We start from the raw sequence: 12,139 nt of genomic DNA on the forward strand, positions 1-12,139 counted from the left end.
ATGTTAAACTACTTGTCACTGTTACAACGGTTTTACAGAAATAAGTTTTCTTCTATAGATTAACTCTATAATTTTGCTTCCTTTACAGTTTCTTAATATTTGTGTATTATTTAGATAAAACAAGTGCATTTATAATACGAATATGCGCAGTTAGATTAACACTTTGATTGCCGACGACTTCGGTCTGAAAAGTGCCAAGGGCTGATTTGATCGGCATTTTGAATATTTATTATTCTATTACTAATTGTTGACGTTATGGAATTTGTACTTAGTTCTCAAATTAAAGCTAAATAAATGTACAACAAAATGCACGTATACACAATTTTGTTATTACATAGTATTCGTTGTTGTACTGCAGCTGATATCTCAAAGGCAGTGGCAGCAGTGGGCCTGCCCACATGTGTAACGGATCGTTAAATTTAGTAAAAACTTACTTTTGTAAATAGTATACTGTATATAGACTTTACTGAATAAGTATAAACCGATATAGACTACTAGTAGCCTTCTTTCTGTGTGATAGAAAATTATTTATTTTGAAGCAATCTGAAAAAATGCAGTAAGTTCTTTATTGTGTAATAATGTAAATTGAAGTAACGTAAGTTTAATTAAATTTTACAACACTACGTACTGTGAATGATTTTGAAAACTGTTTTGTCTCATTGCATACACATCGAATCGAATAAAAAAAGAACACCATCTTGATTTAATTTCATACAGTTGGTAAAAGATAATTGCCAAACATGAGAATCGGATTCTAAACGGGGTTCACAGATTTTTATAAATTGCACAGTAATACAAAAGAATTCAAAACTGTTATACAAGTACCTACTTTTTTTAATTTGGTGTTTTTGTTACTATTTTATAAAGAAAATAATATAAAAGGTGCATACAAATAAGTATACAACATAGTATTATAAATTTTAGTATTTCAAAATTATAAAAGTTTAAGATTGTTTTTGGTATTTTAAAATGTTCAGATAAGTTACCATTCAAATGGATTTTTTAATTTATAGCCCGGTTATCTCCCTACATAGACCCACAAAAATGATCTCGTTATGTTTATTTTTCATCAAGTTATAAATTATTTAACGGAACACTACACAAACGCCGAAAGAGTGTTTGGCACTGAGAGAGGAGACCTTTCAGAAATGCTTGGCACTGGCAACACCACCCCGTGAAAAGCACTTGGCACTCAAAGGGTTTAAGAAAAAAACATGATTGAAAGCAGAAGCTCCTCTCCCTCCCACGTATAAATAATTCAGATTTTCCTCAATTTTGTAATTACAATTTAGGATTCTGAACAGTTAAGGATGATTTAAAAGTACATCTTAGGATAAAATCTGCAAAATTATGTAACTTACTAAAGCATTAAAATATTATTAAATTTATTTTTTATAAAATAGTTTTTATGTATATTAAATAAAGTTATATACCAATTGAATATGTAGTTATTTCAAAAACAGTTTTGTAAATCCTCACATATTTGAAGGTCAATTTAGTGCTTTCATTCCTAAAAATAAGTTAGGTAGGGCATGGTAGGCTAGGCAAGAGATAGTGCCGACAGAGAACTTCCTGCTGTATAGCAGACCTCAGACTGATAAAGCTAGCTTAGATAGTGAAACCTTTCTTTGGATGACAGCAAAGTTTTTTCACTGAAAACCTAACTAAATCATCATATCACAAAAATTATAACATGAAATAAATTTAAACAGTAATTAATTCTTTTAGCATAAAAAGTGCATGTTCTTCAAATATAACTTGTTTACAAACCAGAGTAGACCAGTCCAGTCTAGAGTGCAAGTGAACAATACTGATAAAAACTAAATCTGTTCAGACAGGATGTAACCTATGGTCTCTCACCTAGATCTAACCCATTTTAGTTCCAGACAAAACAAAAAAAGAAACAATAGATGCTCTAAATATTCTGGAGTACTTAGCAATTATAAAGATAATTTTATTAAAGGTTTTACTGTTAAAAAAGCTTACATCTCAACCTAAACATAAAAATGTTATTTGTATCAAGTATAATCGTTTTTTAAAGCTAAATATTTTTATTTAGCAAACTTTTATTTTGCTAGTTCTACATTGATAACTTAAATAACATTATTTTCTCAAATCAGATTGTATTATTTGATAGATGCACTAAAACTGTACACACAAACAATATTTCAGATAACAATATAAGGCAGTGAGTGATATTGTGTTTAAAAAACCAGATACCTTATCTGCCAAAAACAGTCCATTATAAAATGGAAAAATATTTTGTATTAATACCGTTATTCTATACATTATCAATAGTACACATAAATAACTTAATATCCAAAATACATAAAAATTTTTCCATATGTATTAAAACAATCCACAATTGAATACCATATAATTTTACTAAAAGCTATTGAAATGCTTAGGCACACCCATGTTGCATACAACCATTAATAACAAAACCTGTGTACATTGAAAGGCATTTTGGGTACAGAATATAGGTCTACAGTATATATTCGAAGAATAAGTCGTGGAGTATGAGTTTAATTAACAAATAAGCTTTGACAGCACAATATAACATTGACGTCTACAGTACTAAAGGAATAATTTGAGTAACTGAAAACTAAAATTAAACCATAAACATCCACATATTTATCTCACATATAGGCGATGATATGACCACAACATGAAAAAACTGAAAAAAAACCAATTAAAAATCCTTTTAACGACGGTACCGTATTATTACAGACATTGTATATAAAAATGGCGTCAACTCCCGACGTTCCATATAGTACGGGACGTACACTTTTTTATTATTTTACTGGCCCCCCACCCCCCCCCCCCCCCACCCCCCCCCCCCCCCACCCCCCCCCCCCCCCACCCCCCCCCCCCCCCACCCCCCCCCCCCCCCACCCCCCCCCCCCCCCACTTTATGCATACAACGTAGAGCAAAAAGACTGTCTATGTGATGTTGATGAAACTGGTAGTCTCCTTTGTTTTAATAAAGAGGCGGGATCATACAAGAAACTTCTACCCTGTCTTCCTATAAACAGCCGATCTTAGAAAAACATATTTATTTTTATGAATGTGATAGTCAAATGATAAGATATAGTGCCGATAATGTCATAAGATAAGAGCTTAACATCTTCTGGGATCTGACGCTGTCACAGACGTGACTCCTGGAATCTGGACTCATGTTCGTCTGAAGACATCAAAAAAGTGTTGGCGACGAAGAAGCTCAAGACGAACTCTTTACATTGTTTTGATATCAGAGACGACACATAGATTACAAAAAATAGTGTAATCCAGGTGAAGAGGCATTCTTATAATCTCAATCGGGTGCACGGTGTTATTGTATTCGGAAAAAGGTTGGGACACACATAACCGCACCGTGCCCGACACGTGAGTCGGCCGATTGTCGGTGCGGGCTCGGCTCGGTTACCGTGAGGCCACACATGTCCGTATGCAGTCCGAAGCGCAACAATCTCACTGTTTGTACTAGAACATGTTTCTTTTGAATTCGAAGTGACAGATACTTAAAAAATATTCGGAAGATTAATTATTGCTTGAGATAATTGTTAATTTCATTGTTGTTATTTTTATTAATCGCTGTGGTGAATGAAATATTGCAATGCTACAGTAAAGCTTTGTACAATCAGCTAGTATATAAAATTTGTAAATATCATTATCTTGGTTTATATTTTTTATCCCTATAATTCTTGTTCATTGTGTTTCATTGCAATGAATTTCGGTCAAATACACTATAAACGGTATATTTAGTGTTTTTGTATTAAACCCAAGAGCTTATAGTGTGATGCCAGAGAGTTTGAACATGTTGCAAAGCCCTTTTATAATAATTTGTAAAACATAGTAAATATTTGTAAAATGTATACTGGAGAACTTACAAAAAACAGATTTTACAAAATGTTTTTCTTTTATAGCTCCAAGGACAAATAATTTATTGCCAGAAATTAGTCAAAAATAGTAGAAATATAAATATATTTTCTAAAAAAATTAGAGTATGGTTGATCGGTCAAAATTATATTGAGTATTTGTTTAAGATAAATACATTAGTGTATGGTTAGTCTTGTCCTGCTAAGTTATAATAATATTTAAATAGACACTTTAGAGCATTATAAAATAATTATTTATAATATAATATTTAATGTTACATGCGTAAAGCCTAATATTTGAATTGTAAATCATGCATAAATCCTTTTTGTTTAATACAGCACACTAGTTATACTAAATTTAAACTTTGAAAACGTAAGAGTACATTATTTACTACATAAGCTACAATAACTCATTTTTATCATTTCATTGTTGCTCGATTCCGCTATTTTTTTATTTTTTACCCTTTTTGTATATAGTATCCCCAACACAGGCACAGCCTCTTATGGGGTACCTAAATTTCCCTTATTTTGTAAATCTATTGGCCTAATTATTAGTTTAAAAAAAGAAAAAAAATCTAAAAGGATGTAACCTACTTTTTATATTTTATTACTCTAAGTACATAAAATTGAAATAAAGTAAGTATAAAAACATTTTTTTTATTTGGTTATTTACTGCTATTGTAAATACGTTATGTCATAGTATTATTTATTATTAAGCACTGGCAGTAATATTTATTTGTAATATTCAGTTTGTTATTATGGGGAAATAAATGATTTATTATTATTATTATTTATTTTTTAACATGGGGTTTCTTGCTTGAAAATCTTATTGTAAATAAAATATTTTTATTTTTACTTTATTGAAGTGAAAAGAATAAAAAAAATAAAAATGTCATAGAAACATTCTAAATATGACCCTTACAAAATACCGGAATAAATGTATCAAGTAACTTCAATACATCTAAGAAAAATAGATTTTCGCGCAAATAATTACATGCTTGTTATTTTTTTTTATGAAAAATGTTTATAGATTTTTTCATAATTCGAATTTAGTTGTTTTAAAAATCACTTAAGGTACAACATGGTTTTCAAATTTGTTTGTAATAAGAAAATATGCAACAATAAGAAAATATGACTAGTTTACTCTAAGGTAAGAAAATGTAATACATTTTAATAATAAATAGTTTTACAATAAATAGACTACTTAAATAGTTTTAAAAAGAAGAACGCAAACAATAAAACAACATATGAATGCCGCTCGTAGACCGCAACCGTGCCCGTCAAAATTCAAACTAAACATATCGGTGACGGTGCGGGCACGGTGCGGCCACGACGGTCTGGTGTCGGTGCGGACATGTGTGGACTTGCAGGTTGAAAACTGCGCTGCAATTCTTTCAACCGTATGACGGCCAGCATACGGCCGACTGACGTGTCGGGCGCGGTGCGGTTATGTGTGTCCCAACCTAAAGACGTGTGAAATAGAAATACATCTGTAAAGTCCTACTAATACAGTGCCTTCATTTCCAGGGCTTTCCCAATTACCGATGGGAAATGTATTTCTGCAAAAGGCCCCAAATCTCAATTACTGGAGAGGTAGAGTAAGTCAGTGACCCAGGAATAGGGCAGGATTGTCTCGGGTGCCTTTCTCCAGCCCAGTTGGCGTACAGCTCGACCCCGAAACTGCGCCAAAACCCGCGAACTCCTGGTAATATGCATGAGCCGCGACTGACAGGACCGACTAGGCATCACTTTCTTCCGTAGGTCGCAGAAGTGCACACACTAGAATGTTAAAGATAACAAGATTTATTTTAGAAAAGTACTGTAATCGTATAGTATGAGTAATTGAATGATCGTTTGAAATTGACTCACGACTCATTCAATAGTACAGTCCAATCTTGATAATCCGACAGATTATGGGACCAGCACACTGTCGGATTACCAAGGGTGCCATTTACACAATGCATAAATAACTTATAATCAGTGTAAACACTATACTGTAAGAACATTTTATTTACTGTGCGTAACCTAATTATAGCAGAATGAACAAACTGTGCATACGTAGTACATAAGTAAAAAACTCTTAAAATACCATCTTTACACTTTAAAAACCCAAAAACAGTTTTTTTGCTTCTTCTTACTTAAATATTCTGAGATCACATTCTCCTAGAGGAATTTTTAATTGAACAATTGTCCTCAATTCCAACACCACGCTCTTGACAGTAAGCTATAAGCAGCTGCCGTCACAGCGTCATTACAACTGACTTTAAAAGAACTAGCAGCCACCTCGATCTCGTCGCCGTCAGTCTTGCCGCTGTCTGGAGTAGTGCTCTCTTCAATAATCTCACCATCATTTAAGTCGGCATTTAGATCAGCCTCCATCAGGCACTTCATTAGATCTTCTCGTGGTTTTGTTGGAGTGGGGCGTTCACGTTGTAACATGAAACACAAAAAGCTGTACACTTGTACAGTACTACAGTGGCCTGAGCGGCCAGCGCCGACTACCGGATAGCCTTTTTCGAAACGCGTTGGAACTACCGAACGTGTCGGACTACTCACGAACGCGTCGGACTACCGAACGTGTCGGACTACCGAACGCGTTCGGGACTACCGAACGCGGTCGGAACTACCGAACGAGTCGGACTGCCGAACGTGTCGGGACCACTGAACGTGTCGGACTAACCGAACGTGTCGGACTACCGAACGCGTCGGACTACCGAACGTGTCGGACTACCGAACGTGTTGCACTACCGAACGAGTCGGGCTGCCGAACATGTCGGACCACCGAACGTGTCGGACTACCGAACGCGTCGGACTACCGAAACGTGTTGGACTACCGAACGCGTCGGACTGCCGAACGTGTCGGACCACCGAACGTGTCGGACTGCCGAACGTGTCGGACCACCAAACGTGTCGCAAATGACGGATTATCAAGATTAGATTGTAATTGAATGATCCAGACCCTCTCTTGAGCATCGTAGAATTCCCTCCTCTCATCTTTGTCACGTAACAACACCACACCACTTGTCACGATAACATGCAACATTTCAAGTCTTCTGTTTTACTATGTCACATGCCATTGCGGCACGTGATTTTACTGTAATGTATTTTATTCATTCTATAATGTTCTTGTATTCTTGGTTAGCCGTAAGACCATGTTTGTAATGAAAAGAAAATCCCATGGAATGACGTGTACCATCACCGAACTCAGTGTTCTCTGTCTGGAATTGAAGATTCGAGCAAAATTTCAAGTCTGGGACCTAATGAGACAATGAGACTACCACTTCAGCTATTAATTGAAAACGATGTAAATGTTTCATTTTGAGCTTCTTCGTCGTCGACTTTCTTTGGATCTCTTCAGACGAACATGACTCCAGATTCCAGAAACCAATTCAAATACTAGACGCTGCAAATAAAGGAAGGTTGAACTGGAAACTAAAGTAGAAATTCAAGAGAAATGTATTAATGTTTTAATACAAAACGTTGTGTATAGTGTATTAAAAAAACGAGAATTTTGTGAGTGTTCCATTTGGAATACACTTAACAAAATTCGAATTTCCTCCTACCTCATTTTGGCAAAAGGGGCAAAAGGACCAACAAAAAACAAACCTCAATGCAGGTTGACCGCTGTTCTTGTAATAGTTTTTAAGGTTATCTTCAGCGCCTGCAGCACCCTCTACTCCACGGATGAAATGTAAAGTCCCTGACCGCAGTCTCAAGGCGAGAGAATGTCAGTAGATCCAGCATTATTCAGTAGTAAACAAGCGAGAGGATCGTTTAAACACCTGTTGATGGCTACTCGCTCACTCTCTTGGCGAGTGGTACTCTCTCAAACTAGTAAAACGCTCGCTTATGCTGTTCTAAACCGACTATTGATTTAGCACCCAGAATTTTAATTTATACATGACAATGAAACTGAATCGTGGTAAAATGGTTATAAAATGCAAGTTGTCAGACTCTTACTTAACATGGTTAAGTGTGTATGTAATTAGTGTTGTGTTATTAAAAGTTAGTTTCTTGGAGTTGACACACAACATTGATGTTGTTACTTATGCGTGTCAAAACGCTTTGGTATGAAATTGTTCATTTTAACCTAGATTTTTAGTGATACCCGATTTGTACTGGGTTGAGATAGAAAGTTCTAGTTTCCACTGATCTTCTTTTATAAATACCTTTTAGATGTAGTGTCACTCAATGAGTCTTAACATTTAAAAATTTTGAGCAGCCCCCTCCCAAAATCCCATTTTTCAAATGGGCAAAGTTGTAACAGTGACGAAAAAGTACATTCTATTTCCTAGAAAGGTGTCCCGAGTTCCATCCCCTCCATCTTTTCCATAAAAAACTAAACAGAGTGTATCCATACTTTTAACTCACACTGTATACAACTTGCATGCTGTCTCTCTGTGTGTTTGTATATGTATATCTCGTTAGAGATGTAGCCTCGAAAAGTGTTTTATAAATATATAATAACATAATATGAATAAACCTTTAACACTATTTAAACTTTTATTTTTCTTACGTAAGAAAAATAAAAGTTTAAAACGTGTTAAAGGTTTATTCATATTATGTTATTTATATGTATATCTCGATCACGTAAAATCTACTGGACCGATGGTACTGAAATTTTACATGGACAGTCTTCGTGTCCGTGGTTAACACGTAGACCTATTCCTGCTTCAAAAATCCCTCCGGGCTAGGCCCCCTGGTCTTTAAAACTCCCTTTTGGCTTAATCAGCAGATAGTGAATTTGCTTTTAATTACCTGTCAAAGTCAAAAATAATAATTTATACGCATTTAAAGAGACGTTTTTGTTATTCATCTTGTCACAGCCGATTGTCACTGATAACAAAATGTCACTGATAACAGCCTATAGTCACTGATAACAGCCGATAGTCACTGATAACAGCTGATAGTACTGATAACAGCCGATAGTCACTGAAAGCAGCCAATAGTCACTGATAACAAAAGATCAGTGATAAAGTCAGTTACTCTTTCCTAGTGCAAAAACACTTCTTTGTCTGGATTTGTTTCTATTGGGATTTTAATCAACTACAGTAACATGTAATTTATTACATCATGATTGAATTAACTGAAAAGCTGAATACTTCGAATTAAGTTTCCCTTTGAACGTAGTATTGATGCATACCTAAAATAGTTCAATTGTTACTAAAATCGTTGGAGTTATCCAATAAAATATAGTGAAAATGTTACAGAGAACTTCGAGAAATTTGAGAGGTAACAATAAAAACAGTTTCACTCTTCGACTTCAGGGCATCTTTAGACTTAAATATAAAATTGATCAAAATACTGGAATATCTTTTAGTGACTATCTCTCTTGTCAGTTTGGAATGCTATGGAAAAGAATAAGTTTTATATGCCCTGTTTTCAAAATGAAATTGCCTGAGAAGCCTCGGTTATCTACTAGTATCCACTGAAAATGTAATAACTATTGGATTCTTTGGTTGCATTAATTAAATCATGGATTACATTTGTTGAATCATACAGTGTTTCGATTTATTTTGGGGCAATTTGAACACCCCATCTTTCATTATCAATCTCTTCATCATTCATTATCTATCATTCATAAGGGAATTAAATGAAAATTAAATAGTGTATTGCAATAATTTCATTTCTCATAGGCAAGAAATTTTGTAATCATACAAAAATACAAAAAGTAAAAATTTTAAAATTAAAAGTGTGCAGAATTATACATTTTATGCATTTTAAAAAATATACTCTTATTTATAAATATATATTTCAGGTCTACTCTAATATGATAGCGGTCTGGTACGTTTTCTTTCCTATAAATAAGGAAGTATAGTATCGAAGTAAGTTTCTCAGGGGTGTGTGCTCAAAGTTAACGTCCCTCACTCGCCCTTTCCCTTCAATAACTTAGTTCCTTTGGGACGTGAAACTAGTTAGTAACGGCATAAACCTCGTCGATCAGCTTGAATTTTGCTTCTTCGATTTAATAAGTTTTTAATTGACGTTGTAGTTATATGCCAAAAGCAATAATATGACTAAAACATGTAAGCCACCATGCTACTAAGATGTTTGCAGTTAAGTAACTTATAAATCACGTTTAAGGTTAAGTTATTAGAAAGAAGTTTAGAGAGATTAGGGAACTTAAATAAATAAATATTCGTAAAACTATAAGATATACTTTTATTCACACTAATTTTATTTTGGTAACTGTTTAAAATGTTTATAAAATTCAACGAAACACATTTTGTGTTGCGAAACCTATAAAATTGCAATTAAAACCAACCTAGTTTTGTAATTATGTGTTAGGTTAGTTTTTTACCTGAGGAAGGGATCAGATCTCGAAACCTAGTGATACTGATATTTTTTAGTACTTGTCTAGTGCGAATAACTTCCTCGAGATTCCTTTGGACAAAAGCTGTTCACATAATTGTTTTAAGTCAAACTTCTGTTCAGGTGAAAGCAAAGGAACTTGACTGAGTCGGATTCCTCGAGAGTAGTATCATCGATCCTTCCGGTTGGTCCACACTCGAGAAAACTCGATCAAATTCAAAATTTACGAAACGTGGATTTGGTTTTGATAATTAATTTGATAGATTTATTTTATTAAATTGTCGGCTGCAGCTTTTTAATTCAATGAACTTCAGCTTCTCTAAATATTTAATTGATAGAGACTTAAATATTTAAGATATTTACATACTGTATGAGGTTCCCATACTGTAGCGATGAACCAGACTTGTTCACATAAATCAGGAAGAAAAAGGGACTGAGTATTGATCCTTGGAGGACACCATACTTTATTCGCTTTTGTGATAAAGCCCGATTTGATATTTGGACCGACTGTGATCTGAGATCCAGGTAAGAGTTAGGCCACGCAAGAGGCTCTCCTAGCACACCACAAGATTCCAGCTTGTTAAAAAGAATTCTGTAAGCTTCGCAGTCGAAAAATTTAGCTTATTGACTTTGCTTGAGGTTTGATAAATAACATCTTAAAAGTTGAATTATATAAAAATTCTTATTTCAATGAACAAATTGTTACATACTCTAATTCGTATAAATGTGTAATATTATCAGTTATATCAGAATCAGAATCAGAATCAGAAATAATTTATTTCGTTAATAACATAAAGTTACATGAAATAAGTCATAGATAAAATAGTACGTATATAAATATAACAATAACAATTAAATAAAATCAACAATCAAATAGTCAACATAGGTTATTTCACATGTTTGTGCAATATGACAGGAATTCTTGAACAGAATATGGGCATTTTTCAAGCAAAATAGTTTTAATGTTTTTTAGAAAAATTTGTGAGCTGGTTATGTTTTTCAGGTGCCGAGGCAGCGCGTTATAGAGCCGTAGAGCTGAATAGTGCATGCCCCTTTCGAAAATTGTCAATCTATGGATCGGGTAGACCATATTACCCCTGTGGCGGGTATCGTACTGATGATTAAAAGTTTTCTCTGCAAAAAGATGTGGGTTATTTTTGAAGAAAGTCAAAACTTCAAGTATATAGATGCTTGGAAGAGTGAGGAGATTCAGTTGCTGAAAAAAAGGCTTACAGTGAGCACGATTACCTGCTGCAGACATAATGCGGAACAATTCTTTTTTGGAATCTAAATACCCTTAAAATTTCACTAGAAGATCCCCAGAATCCAATAGCATATTTCAGTCTACTGTATACATAAGCATAGTAAATTTGAACGATAGTTTCTTTACCAACTGCAGGCATTAAAACTCGAAAAGCAAAGGTAATTGAAGACAGCTTTGAGCATAGCGTATCTATATGTTTAGACCAGTTGAGCTTGTAATCAATGACAACACCAAGAAGAGAGGCAGACTCTGATGGGTTGATACCATTTACGCTGAAAACCCGCTATATCACGAGAAGTTGGTGAGAAAACCATGATTTTAGTTTTTTCTTCATTCAATAGGAGACCATTTGACTCAAACCACTTATTCAAGCTGACATACGACTGATTCATAATAATTTCGAGGCTGTGAATATCACGACAAGAAGATAGAGCAGTTGTGTCATCCGCATAGCAAACAATGTCTGATTTCATATTGGAAGGAAGGTCGTTTATATATATAGAAAATAAAAAAGGACCAAGTACGGAGCCTTGAGGCACTCCTGAGCTGGTCCTCAACCAACCTCTTTGAAGTTGTCCTTTATTTGTTACAGAAACTGTCTGCTTTCTCTCAGAGAGATATGAGGAAAGGAGTGAGAGAGCTGCACCGTTCAAGCCATATCTTTCAAGTTTACCCAAAAGAACAGAAT

The sequence above is a fragment of the Homalodisca vitripennis genome, chromosome 8 (genome assembly GCF_021130785.1).
Source record: "Homalodisca vitripennis isolate AUS2020 chromosome 8, UT_GWSS_2.1, whole genome shotgun sequence".
In the NCBI taxonomy this organism is placed as follows: Eukaryota; Metazoa; Arthropoda; class Insecta; order Hemiptera; family Cicadellidae; genus Homalodisca; species Homalodisca vitripennis.